Source organism: Mobula hypostoma, chromosome 2 (assembly GCF_963921235.1).
Source record: "Mobula hypostoma chromosome 2, sMobHyp1.1, whole genome shotgun sequence".
In the NCBI taxonomy this organism is placed as follows: domain Eukaryota; kingdom Metazoa; phylum Chordata; class Chondrichthyes; order Myliobatiformes; family Myliobatidae; genus Mobula; species Mobula hypostoma.
The window spans coordinates 36,023,097-36,040,216 of NC_086098.1; the positions used below are offsets into that span (position 1 = coordinate 36,023,097).

General features: G+C 43.0%; 1 long non-coding RNA gene across 2 annotated transcripts in view; it reads right to left on the reverse strand.

The window, feature by feature from the left end:
- The window catches only part of LOC134339153 (uncharacterized), a 28,833-nt gene extending 12,795 nt beyond the window's left edge, over window positions 1-16,038 (reverse strand). For both annotated transcript variants that reach the window (XR_010016353.1, XR_010016352.1), the window contains exons 1-2: window positions 15,822-16,038; window positions 13,861-13,968 (exon numbers count right to left, since the gene is read on the reverse strand). This is a non-coding gene — a long non-coding RNA (uncharacterized LOC134339153). The remainder of the gene's footprint in view (window positions 1-13,860; window positions 13,969-15,821) is intronic.
- Between the last annotated feature and the right edge of the window lie 1,082 nt (window positions 16,039-17,120).

A 17,120-nucleotide genomic window follows, 5' to 3' on the forward strand; every position in this document is an offset into this window, starting at 1 on the left:
GTCAGGGACACTGGATGTCTCCCTGCTTCCCCGCATCCCGTACATGGAGCATTCCACTTTCCTGCCTGGCATGTCTACTGCCCTAACTGAGCAAATACAAAGAAAGAGGTGGGGGGAGGGGAACCTCCACATGAAGCTTTGGGCTTTTCTTTTCTATGAATGAAGCCTCTACTCACTGAACTGTCGAAGAGCTAAGGTCTCAAAATCTCCACTCTGGCTCTGTCCACTCCATAAATGGCCACTCCACTTGCCCCTTCCTTACTTTAATTTCTTTATGCCAATCACTCCCAAATGTGAATTGGTCACTAGTCAAACCTCTAAAAAATTGCTATGGGTGGTTGCCTTTAATACTCAGTCAGCAAACCTGAGTGAAATTCCATAAGACCCTAAGATCATAAGACATGGGAGCAGAACTGGGCCATTTGGCCCATCAAGTCTGCTCCACAAATCAGTCATGACAGATCCTCTTTTCATCCCTCCTCAGCCCTACTCCCTGGACTTCTCCCCATAACCTTTGATGCCGTGGCCAATCAAGAACTTATCAATCTGCGCCTTAAATACATCCAACGACCTGGCCTCTACAGCTGTCTGTGATAACAAATTCCACAAATTCAACACCCTCTGGTTAAAGAAATTTCCCCGCATCTCTGTTCTAAATGGACACCTCTCTATCCTGAGGCTGTGCCTTCTTGTCCTAGACTCCCCCACCATGGGAAACATCCTTTCCATATCTGCTCTGTCTAGGCCTTTCAACATTCGAAAGGTTTCAATGAAATCCCCCCATCATCCTTCCGAATTCCAGCAAGTACAGTCCAGAGCCATCAAACATTCCTGGAATCATCCTTGTGAACCTCCTCTGGACCCTCTCCAATACCAGCACATCTTTTCTGAGATGAAGAGCCCAAAACAGTTCACAATACTTAAGGTGAAGCCTCACCAGTGCCTTATAATGCCTCAGCAAGCCTCAGCATCACATCCCTGTTCTTGTATTCTAGAAATAAATGCAAAATTGCTTTTGCCTTGCTCACCAATCACTCTACCTGCAAGTTAACCTTTAGGGTATTCTGCACAAGGACTCCCAGGTCCCTTTGCATCTTATATTTTTGGAATTTCTCCATGTTTAGAAAATAATCTGCACATTTATTTCTTCTAACAAAGTGTATGACCATGCATTTTCCAACATTGTATTTCATTTGCCAATTTATTTTCCATTCTCCTAATCTGTCTAAGTTCTTCTGCAGCCTTCATGTTTTCTTAGCACTACCTGCCCCTCCACCAATCTTAGTATCATCTGCAAACTTGGCAACAAAGCTAACTATTCCAGCATCTAAATCATTGAAAAATGGTATAAAAAGAAGTGGTCCCAACACCAACCCCAGCGGAACACCATTAGTCAGTGGCAGCCAACCAAAAAAATATCCTTTTATTCCCACTCGCTGCCTCCTACCATTCAGCCAATGCTCTAACCATGCCAGTAGCTTCCTGTTATATAATGAGCCTCATGTGTGGCACCTTGTCAAATGCCTTCTGAAAATCCAAATACACAACATCCACTGCATCCCCTTTATCTATCCTACTTGTAATCTCCTCAAGGAATTCCAACAGGTTCGTCAGGCAGGATTTTTCCTTAAGGAAACCATGCTGATTTTGTCCTATCTTGGCCTGTGTCACCAGGTATTCCATCACCTCATCCTTAACAATTGACTCCAACATCTTCCCAACCTCTGTGGTCAGGCTAATTGATCTATAATTCCCCTTCTGCTGCCTCTCTCCTTTCTTAAAGAGTGGAGTGACATTTGCAATGTTCCTGTCCTCCAAAATCATGCCAGAGTCCAATGATTCTTGAAAGATCATTTCTAATGTCTCCACAATCTCTACTGCTGCTTCTTTCAGAACTCTAGGGTGCAGTTCATCTGGTCCGGGTGACTTGCGTACCCTTAGGTCTTTCAGCTTTTTGAGCACCTTCTCCCTTGTAATAGTAACTGTACTCACACATCTTCCCTCACACCCTTCCACATCTGACCCACTGCTAGTGTATTCCATAGTGAGGACTGATGCAAAATACTTATTTAGTTCATCTGCCATCTCTTTGCCCCCCATTATTATTTCTCTAGCCTCAATTTCTAATGGAAATACACCTACTCTCATTTTTCTTTTATATAATTGAATAAGATTTTTTTATCCATCTTGATATTGTTTGCTAGTTTGCTTTCATATTTCATCTTTTCCCTCCTAATGAGTCTTATATTTGCTTTCTGTAGGTTTTTACAAGCTACCTAATCCTCTATCTTCCCACTAATTTTTGTTTTGTTGTATGCCCTCTCTTTTGCTTTTACATTGGCTTTGACTTCCTTTGTACTATTTTTCCATTTGACTTCCCTTATACTATTTTTCTATTTGAGTATTTCTTCATTTTTGGAATACATCTATCCTATGCCTTCCTCATTTATCCCAGAAACTCAAGCTATTGCTGCTCTGCTCTCATTCTTGCCAGCATCTCCTTCCAATTTACTTTGACCAACTCCTCTCTCATACTACTGTAATATCCTTTACGCCACTGAAATACTGCTTCATCAGACTTTACTTTCTCCCCGTCAAATTTCAAGTTGAACTCAATCATATTGTGATCACTGTCTCCTAATGGTTCCTTTACCTTAAGCTCCCTATTCGCCTCCAGTTCATTACATAACACTCAATCCAGTATAGCTGATTCCCTAGTGGGCTCAATGACAAGCTGCTCTAAAAAGCTATCTCGTAGGCATTCAACAAATTCACTGTCTTGAGATCCATTACAGGCATGATTTTCCCCAATCGATCTGCATGTTGAAAACTCCCATGGCTATCATAGCATTGCCTACTTGACATGCCTTTTCTATTTCCCATTGTAATCTGTGGTCCACATCCCAGGTACTGTTGGGAGGTTTGTAAGGTTCCTTACTCAACCCAGGAGTCAACATCTTCTGATCCTATGTAAAACCTTTCTGATAATTTGATGCCAGTCTTTACCAGTAGAGCCATACCACTCCCTCTGCCTACTTTCCTATATCTCTGATACAATGTGAAACCTTGAACATTCAGCTCCCAACTACAACCATCCTTCAGCCATGATTCAGTGATGGCCACCTGACAATCTTTAAAAGCGCAACAAGATCATCCACCTTATTTCTTATACTCCCTGCTCTATAAAACTGAGTATTGTATTTGCTACCCTTTTTGATTCTGCATCCCAAATAACATACTCATGCTGCTGGTTGCAATTTTGTCCTATCATCTGCTTGCCCTTCCTGACAGTGTGATTGAACCCTATCTTTGCTTTTTGCCATCCGTTCTTTCCTGAGTCCCTTTACTCCAGTTTCCATCCCCCTGCTGAGTGTCCCCTGTTGGAACACTCCCCAACAACCCTAACAAACCTGCCTTCGAGAATATTGGTCCCCCTCGGGTTCAGGTGCAACCCATCGCTTTTGTACAGGTCATACCTCCCCCAGAAGAGATTCCAATGGTCCAAGAACCTGAAGCCCTGCCCCCTGCACCAGCTTCTCAGCATGCATTTATCTTCCAAATCATCCTGTTTCTACTCTCACTAGCATGTGGCACAGGCAACAATCCAGAAATTCTGCCCTCTCAAGCTTCTGTTCTCCCGCTTGGTTGCTGGTCAAAACTCCTCTCGGAACAGATTCCTTCATCTCCAGCTCTTTATCTTTCCCACTCACCCTGGCTTCACCTGTCATCTTCCAGCTATCCTTTTCCCCTCCCCCCACCTTTTTATTCTGGTCCTCCCCTCGTTTTCCAGTCCCGAAGAAGGATCTCAGCCCGAAATATCTTTTTGCTCATTTCCATGGATGCTGCCTCACCAGCATTTTGTGTATGATGCTGTCTGCCTACCCGACTGTACTTTCAATTAAGCTTCCAACTCTGCTCCTCTTTCAGCCATGACTCAGTAATACCCACAACATCATACCTCTAAAATTGCAAGATTGTCTACCTTATTCTGTATACTGTGTGCATTCAAGTAGAGCACTTGCAGTCCCATATTCATCACCCTTTTTGATTTTGCTTCCATGTTACACTTCCACTCATCCCACTACCTTCAATTTTGCACTATCATCTGCCTGTCCTTCCTCACAGTCTCACTACATACTGCATCTACTTGTATACATAGAAATTTCCAGCACATTACAGGCCCTTCAGCCCACAATGTTGTGCCGACCATGTAACCTACTCTGGAAACTGCCTAGAATTTCCCTAGTGCATAGCCCTCCATTTTTCTCAGCTCCATGTACCTATCTAAGTCTCTTAAAAGACCCTATTGTATCCACTTCCACCACCACCGCCAGCAGTGCATTGCACACACCCACCACTCTGTGAAAAACACCCCTGACATCCCCTCGGTACCTATTTCCAACTACCATAAAACTATGTCCCCTTGTGTTAGCCACTTCAGCCCTAGGTAAAAGCTTCTGGCTATCCAGATGATCAATGCCTCTCATCATCTTATACACCTCAATCAGGTCACCTCTCATCCTCCGTCTCTCCGAGAAAAGGCCAAGTTCACTCAGCCTATTCTCATAAGGTACGCCCTCCAATCCAGGCAACATCCTTGTAAATCTCCTCTGCACTCGCTCTATAGTATCCACATCCTTCCTGTAGTGAGGTGACCAGAACTGAACATAGTACTCCGTGGGGTCTGACCAAGGTCTTGTATAGCTGTAACATTCCCTCACAGCTCTTGAACTCAATCCCATGGATGATAAATTTCAACACACCATACACCTTCTTAACAACACTGTCAACCTGTGCAGCAGCTTTGAGTGCCCTATGGACACAGACCCCAAGATCTCTCAGATACTCCACACTGCCAAGAGTCTTACCATTTATATTGCATTCTGTCTTCAGATTGTACCTACCAAAATGAACCACTTCACACTCATCTGTGTTGAAGTCCTTCTGCCACTTCTCAGCCCAGTTTTATCAATGTCCCGCTGTAACCTCTGACAATCCTCCAGACTATCCACAATGACCCTAACCTTTGTGTCATCAGCAAACTTAATAACCCACCCTTCTACTTCCTCATCCAGGTCATTTATAAAAATCACAAAGAGGAAGGGTCCCAGAACAGATCCCTGTGGAACATCAGAGGTCACTGACCTCCAGGCAGAATACAAACCATACCTACTGCCCCATCCTCAGCCCTATCCTGCAATTCCCATTCCCTTGCCAAGTTAGTTTAAACCATTTCCAACAGCTCTAGCAAACCAGTCCGCAAGGATATTAACCTCTCTTTTTTGTTCAGGTCATACCTACCCCAGAAAGGATCCCAATAATCCAGAAATCTCAAATGCTTCCCCCTGCACCAATTCTTCATCTACATATTCATCTTCCAAATCATTCTATTCTTACCCCTACTGGTGTGTGGCACAGGCAGGAATCCAGGGATTGATACACTAGAGCACTTGCATTTCAGCTTTCTACCTAACCTCCTATATTTTGTCTTCAGGACCTTCTCCATTTTCCTCCCTATGGAATTGGTACCAATATAGACCATGACTTCCAGCTGCCCACTCTCCCCCTTTAGCATGCTGTGGATTCAATCTGAGACATCCCTGAGCCTGGTGTCTGGGAGGAAACGTACCATCCACATGTCTCTTTACGTGCACAGTATCTCCTTTCTGCTCCTCTAACTATGAAATCCATCATCACTAATCACTATGAAATCCATCATTTCTAAAGTTTGGCACAGCATTGCGGGCCAAAGGGCCTGCATTGTGCTGTAGTTTTTCTATGTTTCTACTACTGCAGTCCTCTTCTCTCCCTCCCCTTTTGAGCCACAGAGACCTGACCACTGTGGCTTTGTTCTGCTAGGTCATACCTTCAACGGTATTCAAACCTGTTATTGAGGGGAAGAGCCACAGGGGTTCTCTGCCTATCCCCTTACCCCTCCTGATGGTCACACAGTTACCTGTGTCCTGCACCGAGGGTGAAACTACCTTCCTGCATGTCCTGATAATCAGTCCTTCAGTCTCCCAAATGATCGGGAGTTCATCCAGTTCTAGCTCCAGCTCCTGGACACGGTCTGAAAGAAGCTGCAGTTGCACTCACTTCGTGCAGGTGTAGTCATTAGGGACCCTGGAGGTCTTCCTTCCCTCCTAAATCCCACAAGAGGACCATTCTACTATCCTGCCTGGCATCCCCACTGCTCTAAAAAAAAAGGAAAGAAAAATAAAATCAAAACTTCACCTACAGCCTTTGTCTTTCCTTGCCAAAGCCTCTGTTGGGATCCAACAAAGGCTAAGCTCCCCCGCTGGGACATTCACATAATGGCTGCTCCACTTAAACCCAATTTCCTTTCATTGGTCCTTGCCGAGTGCCAAATTATGCACATTCCAATGTCTCCTTGGGAACTCTGATACACAGAATGTCCCGAGTGCCCCCACTCGCTTCTTTTGAACTCACTCTTCTGCTATGCAATCCAACGTTTCCTTGGGAACTGTGGTGTGCAGAACGTGAAGCTGGAGGTGCCCCCACCCCCACATGCATTCAATTATCACCTGCCAGCTCCCACTCTTTCCTCTTCTCCCTACTTCTTATTTGGACTTCTGCCCCCTTCCTTTCCAATCCTATGAAGGGCCTTGGGCCCAAAACATCAGCTGTTTATTCACCTCCATAGTTGCTGCCTGACCTGCTCAGTTCCTCCAGATTTTATGTGCGTTGCTCTGGATTTGGAGCATCTGCAGAATCTTTTGTGTTTACCAACTCATTTTTGTGAGACCTTGCAAATAGAAACATAGAAAATAGGTGCAGGAGTAGGCCATTCAGCCCTTCGAGCCTGCACCGCCATTTATTATGATCATGGCTGATCATCCAACTCAGAACCCCGCCCCAGCCTTCCCTCCATACCCCCTGACCCCCGTAGCCACAAGGGCCATATCTAACTCCCTCTTAAATATAGCCAATGAACTGGCCTCAATTGTTTCCTGTGGCAGAGAATTCCACAGATTCACCACTCTCTGTGTGAAGAAGTTTTTCCTAATCTCGGTCCTAAAAGGCTTCCCCTCTATCCTCAAACTGTGACCCCTCGTTCTGGAAAATGAAGTATCGTCTACAGGTCTAAGTTAACAAATTTCACGACACATGCCGATGATAATAAACCTGATTCTGATTCTGAGCCTCCATGCATAGAGAAAGATATACTTGTGATAGAGGGAATGCAATGAATGCTTACTGTATTATTATAATAATAATGTCAAACAGGTCCTTCAGCCCAACTGGTCAATGCCAATCACTTTGTGGTGGGTTTTGTTGTAAATTAAGCAAACTGACTCTAAACTTTCAATAGTTCAGAAGAATGAGAGGTGGAGGCATAACATTTTTAAGGAATTGGACATGCTGATGTTTTCTCAAGATGTTTAGATAATGCTAAAATAGGTGGTGGTGTCAATATTGTGGAAGGTTCAAAGTTCACATTTATTATCAATATATGTACCTTGAGATTTGTCTTCCAGCAGGCAGCCACAAAACAAAGAAACACAATAGGGCCCATTAAAAAACACCATCCAACAAAGACTGTCAAACATCTAATATGCAAAAAAAACTCATGCAATCAATGAAAAAAAGTAAACAAATAAAACACAGAACATTAACAGCAGAGCCCCTGAAAGTGAGTCTACAGCTACGGAGCCAGTTCAGCGCTGAGATGAGCGCAGCTGGTTCAGGACGCTGACGGTCCCAAGTGCCAGTGGTTGCAAGCCACAGCTGCAGAGTCAGTTCAGCTCTGAAGTCAGCAAACCTCATGGAGTAGTCAGCTGAACGCTTTTCCCTTGGCCTTGATGCCTTTACCAAGTTGCATAGATAGTAAAAAAAAGTAAACAAAAACGCACGGAGCATGAACAGTAGAGTGAAGCCGTTCCAGAAGCCCCATGGCTGCAGGGCAACAACTACTCCTGAACCTGGCAGCGTGGGACACAAGACTGCTGCACCTCCCACTCAACAGTAGTAGTGACAAGAGAGGGAGACTGGTCAAACGCAGGCATGTTTAGTTTCACACTTTAATCCTCGGCGCTTTAATTGGCACAGAGTAATGGAGCCGACCACAGGTTTGTCTTCTGCCATCAGGTCTCGACGTAGTATTCTCCCCCAGCAATGGCCGCTGGGCCGTACCTGTGCTCGCAAGAGTCTAGTTCACCAAATCCCCTGGAAGATTGCAAAAGCAGTTCAAAAGAACATCCTTAAAAGGGAAATTATAGATGACAGACTGCAGTGATCGCAGTCCAGTGGAAAAATATCTAATTGAGTATCTAGTAGTTTTGTGAGCTGTCTGCAAAATGGCACCTTTGATCGCTGGCACCATCTTCTTATGGAAATTTTACAGGGGGATATTGATCAACTAAGTATGTCGGCTGAGGATTGGCAAATGGCTTTCAGTCAAGATAAATGTATTATGGGAGATCAAACCAGGGGACAGGGAATGGTAGGGTTCCTGGGAGCATTATGGAACAGGTGAATTTAGGAGTTCAAGTGCAGAGTTGGCTGAATTCAGCTTCACAGGTAGATGGGGAGTGGAGAGGGCATGCGGCACACTGGCCTTCATTAGTCAGAGCTTTGAGTGTAGGAGTTGGGAGTTATGTTGCAGTTATACAAGACATTGGTGAGGCTACTGTTGGAGTATTATGAATAGTTTTGGTCACCCAGTTACAAGAAAGATCTTATTAACTTAGAAAAAAAATTGCAGAAAAGATTTACCAAGATGTTGCCTGGACATGGGGGCTGAATTACAGGGAGAGGTTGTGTAAACTAGAACTTTATTCCCTACCTGTGTTAGGCACGTGGACAAGTGGTTAAGGCGTTCGTCTAGTGATCACTAGTTCGAGCCTCAGCTGTGGCAGCGTGTTTGTGTTCTTGAGCAAGGCACTTAACCACACATTGCTCTAGTGTCTGTGCAAGGAGTGGCGCCCCACACAGACTTCCAATCTGCGCCTTGTAAGGCATGAAAAATGCCCGACACAGGCCTCTCATGGTCTAAGTCAACTTTCCCTCTTATTCCATGGATCATAGGGGATTGAAAAGTGATCTGACAGAGGTAGATAAGAGGTCTATGAGGGTGTAGACAGGGTGAAAGCACATAATCTTTTTCCACAGAGGGGGTGCTAGAAACAAGAGGGCTTAGATTTAAGATCAGAGTCATGGGTTTTAAAAGGACATCAGGGACATGCAAAAGGTGTGGTGTATTTGGAATAACCAGCAGAAATAGTAGCTGAAGCAGATACATTAGCAACATTGAAAAGCCATCTGGATAAGTACATGGATCAGAATCAGAATCAGGATCTGGTTTAATATCACAGATGCTGTGAAATCTGTTGTCTTTGCAGCAGCTGTACAATGCAATACATAATAATAGAAAAAAGTGAATTATGGTAAATATATAATAGTTAAATTAAATAAGTAGTGCAAAAATAGAAATTTAAAAAGTAGCGTGGTAATGTTCTTGGGTTCAACGTCCATTCAGAAATTGAATGGCAGAGGGGAAGAAGCTGTTCCTGAATCACTAAGTGTGTGACTTCAGGCTTCTGTACCTCCTTCCTGGTGGTAGCAATGAGAACAGGGCGATGGGGATCCTTAATGTTGGATGCTGACTTTTTGAGACATCGCTCTTTGAAAGGGTCCTGGTGCCCATGATGGAGCTAAGTTTACAACTCTCTGCAGCTTATTTCGATCTTCTACAGTAACCATGCCCCACCATACCAGAGGGTGTTGCAGCCATTAGAATGCTCTCCATGGTACATCTGTAGAAATTTGCGAGTGTCTTTGGTGATATAACAAGTCTCTTCAAACGCCTAATGAAATATAGCCACTATTATGCCCTCTTTGTAGCTGCATCAATACATTCGGTACAGTTTCGATCTTCAGAGATATTGACACCCAGGAACTTGAAATTCCTCTCTTTCCACTTCTGATCCCTCAGTGAGGACTGGTATGTGTTCCCTTATCTTACCCTTTCTGAAGTCCACAATCAGTTTGTACTTTGGTCTCACTGATGTTGAGTACAAGGTTGTTGCTGCGTCACCACTCAGCCAGCTGATCTATCTCACTCCAGTATGCCTTCTTGTCACCATCGGAAATTCTGCCATAAATAGTTGTGTCATCAGCAAATTTATAGATGGCATTTGAGCTGTGCCTAGCCACACAGTCATGGGTTTAGAGGGAGTAGAGCAGTGGGCTAAGCACACCTCCCTGAGGTGTGGCAAAGTTCATTGTCAGCAAGGTGGAGCTGTTATTTCCAATCTGCACAGATTGTGGTCTTCCAGTGAAGAAGTTGAAGATCCAGTTGCAGAGGGAGGTATGGAAGCCCAGGTTCTGGAGCTTTTTGATCAGAACTGATGGAATGATTGTGTTAAACACTGAGCTGTAGTCAACGGACAGTATCCTCAAGTCAAGTCACTTTTTATTGTCATTTCAACCATAACTGCTGGTACAGAACACAGTAAAAATGAGACAACGTTTTTCAGATGTTAATGAGATAGGCATTTGTATTGTCCAGGTGATCCAAAGCTGCATGAAGAGCCAATGAGATCACGTCTGCTGTAGACCTATTGTAGCAATAGGCAAACTGCAGTGGTTCCAGGTCCTTGCCGAGACAGGAGTTAATTCAAGCCATATCTACCCCAAAATCTTGGTGTCATCCACAAATTTGCTGATCCTGTTCACCACATTATGATCCAGATCATTGATGTAGATGATATATCAATAACGGACCCAGCACCAATCCCTGAGGCACACCATGAGTCACAGGCCTCCAGCCAGAAAGGCAACCATCTCCCAACACTCTCTGGCTTCCTCCGTGAAGCCAGTGTCAAATACAATTTACTACCTCATCTTGAAAAACTCTAAGATTAGTTAGATACACACACAGAGCCATGATGACTGCCTAGTCCTTCCCTGTCTATCCAAGTACTTATATATCCAGTCAGCACCTCCTCTGTAATCTGTATGGGTCCATGATCTCACTGCTGCATTGCCTAACTTCTAGAAAATGTGTCCATCTCCCGAATCAATACAAAAAATATATTTAAGTTCCCCCACATCACTTCCAGATTCACACATAGATTACCAATCTGATCTTCCAGAGGATCTACTTTGTCCCTTGATATCTGTAGAAGCCCTTAGGATTCTCCATCACCTTGACTACTAGAGCAACCACATGTCTTCTTTTAATTCACCCGATTTCCTTAAGTGTTTCCTGGCTTTTGTTATACTCCTCAAGTATTCCTACCTATGTATACCTACTATGCACCTCCTTCATTTTCTTAACCAGGGACTCAATATCTCTCAAAACTAAGGTTCCCTAATCCTGTTGTCCTTGTCTTTTATTCTCACAGGCACAGGCAAACTCCGTACTTTGAAAATTTCACTTTTGAAGGCCTCCCACTTAGCTTTGCCAGAAAACAACCTGTCCAAACCTGTACTTGCCGGCTCCTTGCTGATACTATCAAAATTGGCCTTTGTCCAATTAGGAATCTCACCCAAGGACCAGACCTAACCTTTTCTATAATTATCTTGAATCTAATGGCATTATGATCACCAGGTGCAAAGCATGCCCCAACACAAACATCTGTCACACGCCCTGTCCCATTCCATAATAGGAGATCTAGTATTGCGCTCTCTCTAGTTCGAACTTCTATGTACTTAATAAGGAAACTTTCTTGAACACATTTAACAAACTCTTTTCCATCCAGCCCTTTTTACAGTATGGGAGTCCCAGTCAATATGTGGAAAGATAAAATGAACTACTATTACAACCTTCTGTTTCTTGCAACAGTCTGCGATCTTTGTACAAATTTGCTCCTCTAAAGCCCGTGGGCTATTGGGTGGTTTATAGTATAATCTCTGTAACATGGTCATACCTTTCTTATTCCTCAGTTCTACCCACAAAGCCTCACTACACGAGCTCTCCAGTCTGTCCTGTCTGAGCAGTGCCGTGACATTTTCCCTGTCTAGTAATGCTACCTCTCCCCCTTTAACCCCTCTTGCTCTATCATGTCTAAAACAACGGAACCTCGGAATACTGAACTGCCAATCCTGCCCTTCCCATAACCAAGTCTCACTAACGGCTACAATGTTATAACTCCACATGCTGATCCACCTTTTCCTTGCATTGAAACATACGCATCTCAGAACATGCAAGTTGCACCATGCTCAACCTTACAATTTCTGACTTTGTATGTAGGCCTAACAACATCTTTCTCCAGAACCACTCTACTATCTGTTCTGACATTCTGGTTCCCATTCCCCTACAAATCTAGTTTAAACACTCCAGTGCAGCATTTGCAAACCTTCCTGCTCGGAAATTAGTCCCCCTCTAGTCAGGAGCAAACCATCCCTTCTGTACAGAATCCCCTCTTCTCTCCCTTCCCTTCTGAGCCACAGAGCCAGACTCAGTGCCAGAAAGCTGACCGCTGTGGTTATCCTCTGCTAGATCGTCCCCTACTCCCAACAGTATCTACACCAGTAAACCTGTTGCTGAGAGGAGCAGCCACAGGGGTACTCTGTGCAGTCTGCTCATCACCTTCCACCTCCTGACGGTTGCCAAATTAACTGTGTCCTGTACATTTTGTTTATCAACCCCTCAGCCTTCTGAATGATCGGGTGTTCATCCAGTTCCAGCTCCAACTCCTTAACTGCTTAGAAACTTCAGCTGGATGCACTTCGTGATTGTGTATTTGTCAGGGACACTGGAGGTCTCCCAATCTTCCCACATCCCACAAGAGGAGCATTCCAGTATCCTGTCTGGCATTCCTGCTGTTCTAAATGTCCAGTAAAGAATAAGTAATGAGAAAACCTACTTACAGCTTATGCCTCTCCTTGGAGAAGGCTCGATGAACTCCCCATTCTAGAACTGGGCCACTCACACAAGTCATTAGACATAAATTCACATGTCTGTACATTGCAACAGATTTTTACTCCCTCACATCGTGGGATGGATGTAAGATTTAAATAAATTGAATGGCCACTCTCACACTGGCTACTTTGCTTAATTCTAACTTCTTTTTATTGGACCTTGCCAAGTGCCTAATCACATTCTGGCAAGTTGACAGGACCAGGCAGGATAATAGCTCAGCATGGACTAGATGGGCCGAAGAGCTTGCTTCTGTACTCTCATGCTCCAGGACTCTTTGAGCTCTTGTACCCAATCACTCCTCGGGAACTGTGGTGCGCAAAATGTGCCAACTACTCCTTCTCGCTTCTTTAAAACGGTCTTCCCTTCTACACAATCCAGGGCCTCCTCAGAACTGCGGCGTGCAAAATGTGCCCACTACCCTGCATGCTTCTTTTCAACTCTCTCTGTCTCCACGTAGTCCTGTGGCGAGTCCCTGAACATGGCCCAGACTCAAAACGATCCTGTGGTCATTCCTCTGCCTCTCGCAACCACCCCTTTGTTGTCCTTACCTCTGATCGTGATCACTTCTATTTCCCACGGGTGAATTATAATTATAAATATTTTACTCTGTATAATTGGTTCTTAAAGAATTAGGAATGACTCCTCAAAAACCATCTTCAACTGGACATAATGAATGAAACCATATCTGTGAATACACAAATTACTCTTTTGATGGGGATTGCCAGACAGAAAGCTGAAACAGCAACATTGCAAGTTCCTGATCACCATGTAGAGGACAGCACCCAGGAAAAATAAATTATACTGCCATAACACTCTACATGTTGAACTAATCCAACATTCTCAAATGCACCAATGTGCCATATACAAAATACCTTGAAGTGTAGACTACAAAAATACTGGATAAACAGGAAATCAGAGCATATTGTTCCACACAGTATAGCATTTATGTGTTGAACTGAATTTTCTCTTACCCATTACTGGTGAAATGGATGCCAGCTGGAAGTCCACATTGTATTGCTCAAAACTGATTAACCCATAAAGAAAGATTGCTTTCCTGGAAATTTTGACTTGCTGCGGTGCTACAGAGAGAAATCACAAATTAGCTGGTTGCTCAGTAAGCAGAATGGACACACATTTTCCCAGTGTAGGATGGTTGGCCTGTGACATACAATCTTCTGTAATTACCAAGGATTATGAAGTTAAACTCAAGGATGTTGCTATGACTTGAGGACCTGATGTCACAATGTGCACTGGCAATATTGGAACCCAAGTGCAGAGCAAAGACAGATTCTGAAGCAGAAATGATGAAGAGAGTTCTTTCATAATAATTCCAAAAGAACATTCATGCCTTGGGCAAGCAACACCAGGACCCTACAATTAGTGTGAATCGACATCCACTTAAATAATACAAGCAACACAGAATCCCCGAGCCTATCAAAATAAAGTTAACAAGCTTCAACAGAAGGCACCAGGAGACCTCATTACAAAGGGTGAGTCACTCCAGAAAAACACAAGGAACTATGAACAATTAACAACTCTCATTAAAAAACAATTAAACCAGTTCAGGTGCTCTAAAAACCTTGGAGTCCATTGCTCTCTCGTGCCCTGCACAAGTTTGAAAACTCATTACACCTGAGTTATAGGGAAAGTTTGATTAGGTTCGGACTCAATTCCCTGGAGTGTAGGAGATTGAGGGAGATTTGTGAGGGATAGAGATAAATAAATGCAAGCAGGCTTTTTCCATTGAGACTGGGTGAGACTAGAACTAGAGGTCATGGGGTTATGGGTGAAAGGTGAAAAGTATAAGGGGAATATGACGTGGAACCTCTTTACGCAGAAGGTGATGAGAGTGTGGAAGTGGTAGATGCAGGTTCAATTCCAAAATTTAAGAGAAGTTTGGATAAGTACAGGGATGGGACTAGTGTGGAGGGCTATGGTCCAGGTGCAGGTTGATGGGAGCAAGCAGAACAACAGTACGGCATGGACTAGATGGGCCAAAGGGCCTGCTTCTGTGCTCCCAAACTCTATGACTTCTTGAGCTCTTGTTCACAATAATATTAATTTGTAAAATAATTCATTAAAAGTCATAAAAACAATAGACGGACTTTTTAATGAATTGTGTTATAAATCAATAAATTCGGGAGCAAGAGCTCTGTGATTATAGAAGACTCTGTTTTCTAGGTCAACAATTTGTTCATCGAGGCTCTCTGTGACGGCTGAGGTGTTTGTCAGGATTTCTGAAAGTGCCATTCAATAACTGGCTTGACAGAGCAACTAATGCCACGACCTGATATTAACCTTTGATGCAGTTCTCCCATGAACAGTTCAGAAAGTGATTTTCGCATCAATATGGATAGTTACTATATAATGGGCACTCTCTTCTCCAGTCTATCCACTCCGTAGAATCAGAAACAGTCTATTACTCTCATGAATAAATGGTGGAATACAGTACTGAATTGTTGACATTCATAAATAAGTTTTACCAAATGGTCATAAAAAATTGCTAGATTTGTACAATAATCAGGCTTTGATTATTGGCTTAAGATTTGATATAGCTGTCTGCATTTCTTTCCAATCAGCCAATTCCACTTAAATACTTTAGAAGTGATTTTTTTATGAGAAGAGAACAGAAATTAGTATTGTGGTCATTGCAGATAATAGATGTAGTTCATTTTTTAGCATGTTACACATTTTTATTTCTCTTTTGAATCCCCATGCCATGCTGTTGCAATTGATCCTGCATTAGATTCAAGTATGACTTGATATATAAATCATAATCTGGCTAAAATTATCCTTCCGTAAATGTGTATCATAGGTATTAAGATCTTCCAGTAATTGTCAATGGAAATCATTGGCATATCAATAGAAACACTAAAATCACAGTTCCAGAAACGTGAAACAGGCAGATTTAGCAGAGCAGGATTTCACTTACTTTGCTGCACTCCATGTGGTGCCGTTGCTCTGGGTAACTGCACAGTTTTCTAGGCTGTTGGCACACAACTCAATCAAAATTTCAAACAAGTGGAAAGAAAATCTGCCTCTTTTCTCAAAGCATTGTGTAGTTCTCCAGCAAAGTTTGACTTTACAAGGATGTAAGATTGTACAGTACTTTTCAAGATGTAGTTGCTGACTTGAAGTGTGCAACAGGATATCAGATACCTTGGTGCCCTGCTGAAAATGTCACATTATGAGGTCTTTTCAGGGGTTTCTGGTGCAGTAAAATACTAATTTCAGCACAATCATGTCACTATATTTTAAACTACCACAAAAGTAACTCAGCACAATTTTCCCAGGGCGCTCTGACAGAAATAAGAATAGTACTGTCAGCATGAATGACTGATTGAAGCTAATTTAAGAGCTGATTGACTGAATGGGCGAAAGGGTGGCAAATGAAACATTGGAGTCTTGACCTAATGTCGCTCTCCACTTTATCCTCAGCTTGTGGTGAATCGTTCTCATTGTGAATGCCTTCCATTCTCTGCGATGTTCCTGTTTACCACCCCAACCCCTCCCCCAACACTACATTTGCTCTCATTTATATGTGTTGCTGACTCCGTTTCTTCCTATTGACTGTCCTCCAACATCAAAAGCAAAATAGCATAGAGAGCGGAAAGTGCATGAATTGCTAATGGTCTTGTTGCTTGTTTCCAGCGTTTTCTGTTTCAGATTTCTACAATGCTGAAATGCATTCGGTTGGCACTGCATCAAATTGTTTTTGTTTCGCTTTTCACGGCACAAGCCTTTTGCAGTAAAGACCTGGAGGGATTTACCACATTGCATTGGTTTTATGAAGACAGATAAGACTTTGGTTCTTTGAAGGCTTTGTTAATAATGTTTAACATGTCAACGCTTTTCCCAGTGACATGGATCATTATTGGCCAACACCTTAAAAGAAAAATAATGCTCTAAAAACAGTATGTGACATTAATCTTATATTACTGAAGGCTATTGGCTCAATTTGGTCTTGCTATTTATTCTACAAAAATATAGGAACGAAGATTGCAGAAATCAAATTGCAGAGCTCTAGAAACTATTTAAGAACTCTTGTAAGTTATTTTATTCCGCAATAAGGTGCAGAATAAGCTCTGGTCACCACGTGGGTTGAAACTTACTTAATGTCATTGTACAATAATAAGGATGATCTCACTCACTCTCCCTGGTGCTATTATCCACAAAGTGTCCTCAGCTAAGAGAAAGAGCTTCAATCTTCCACTACCAACCAATATTTGCA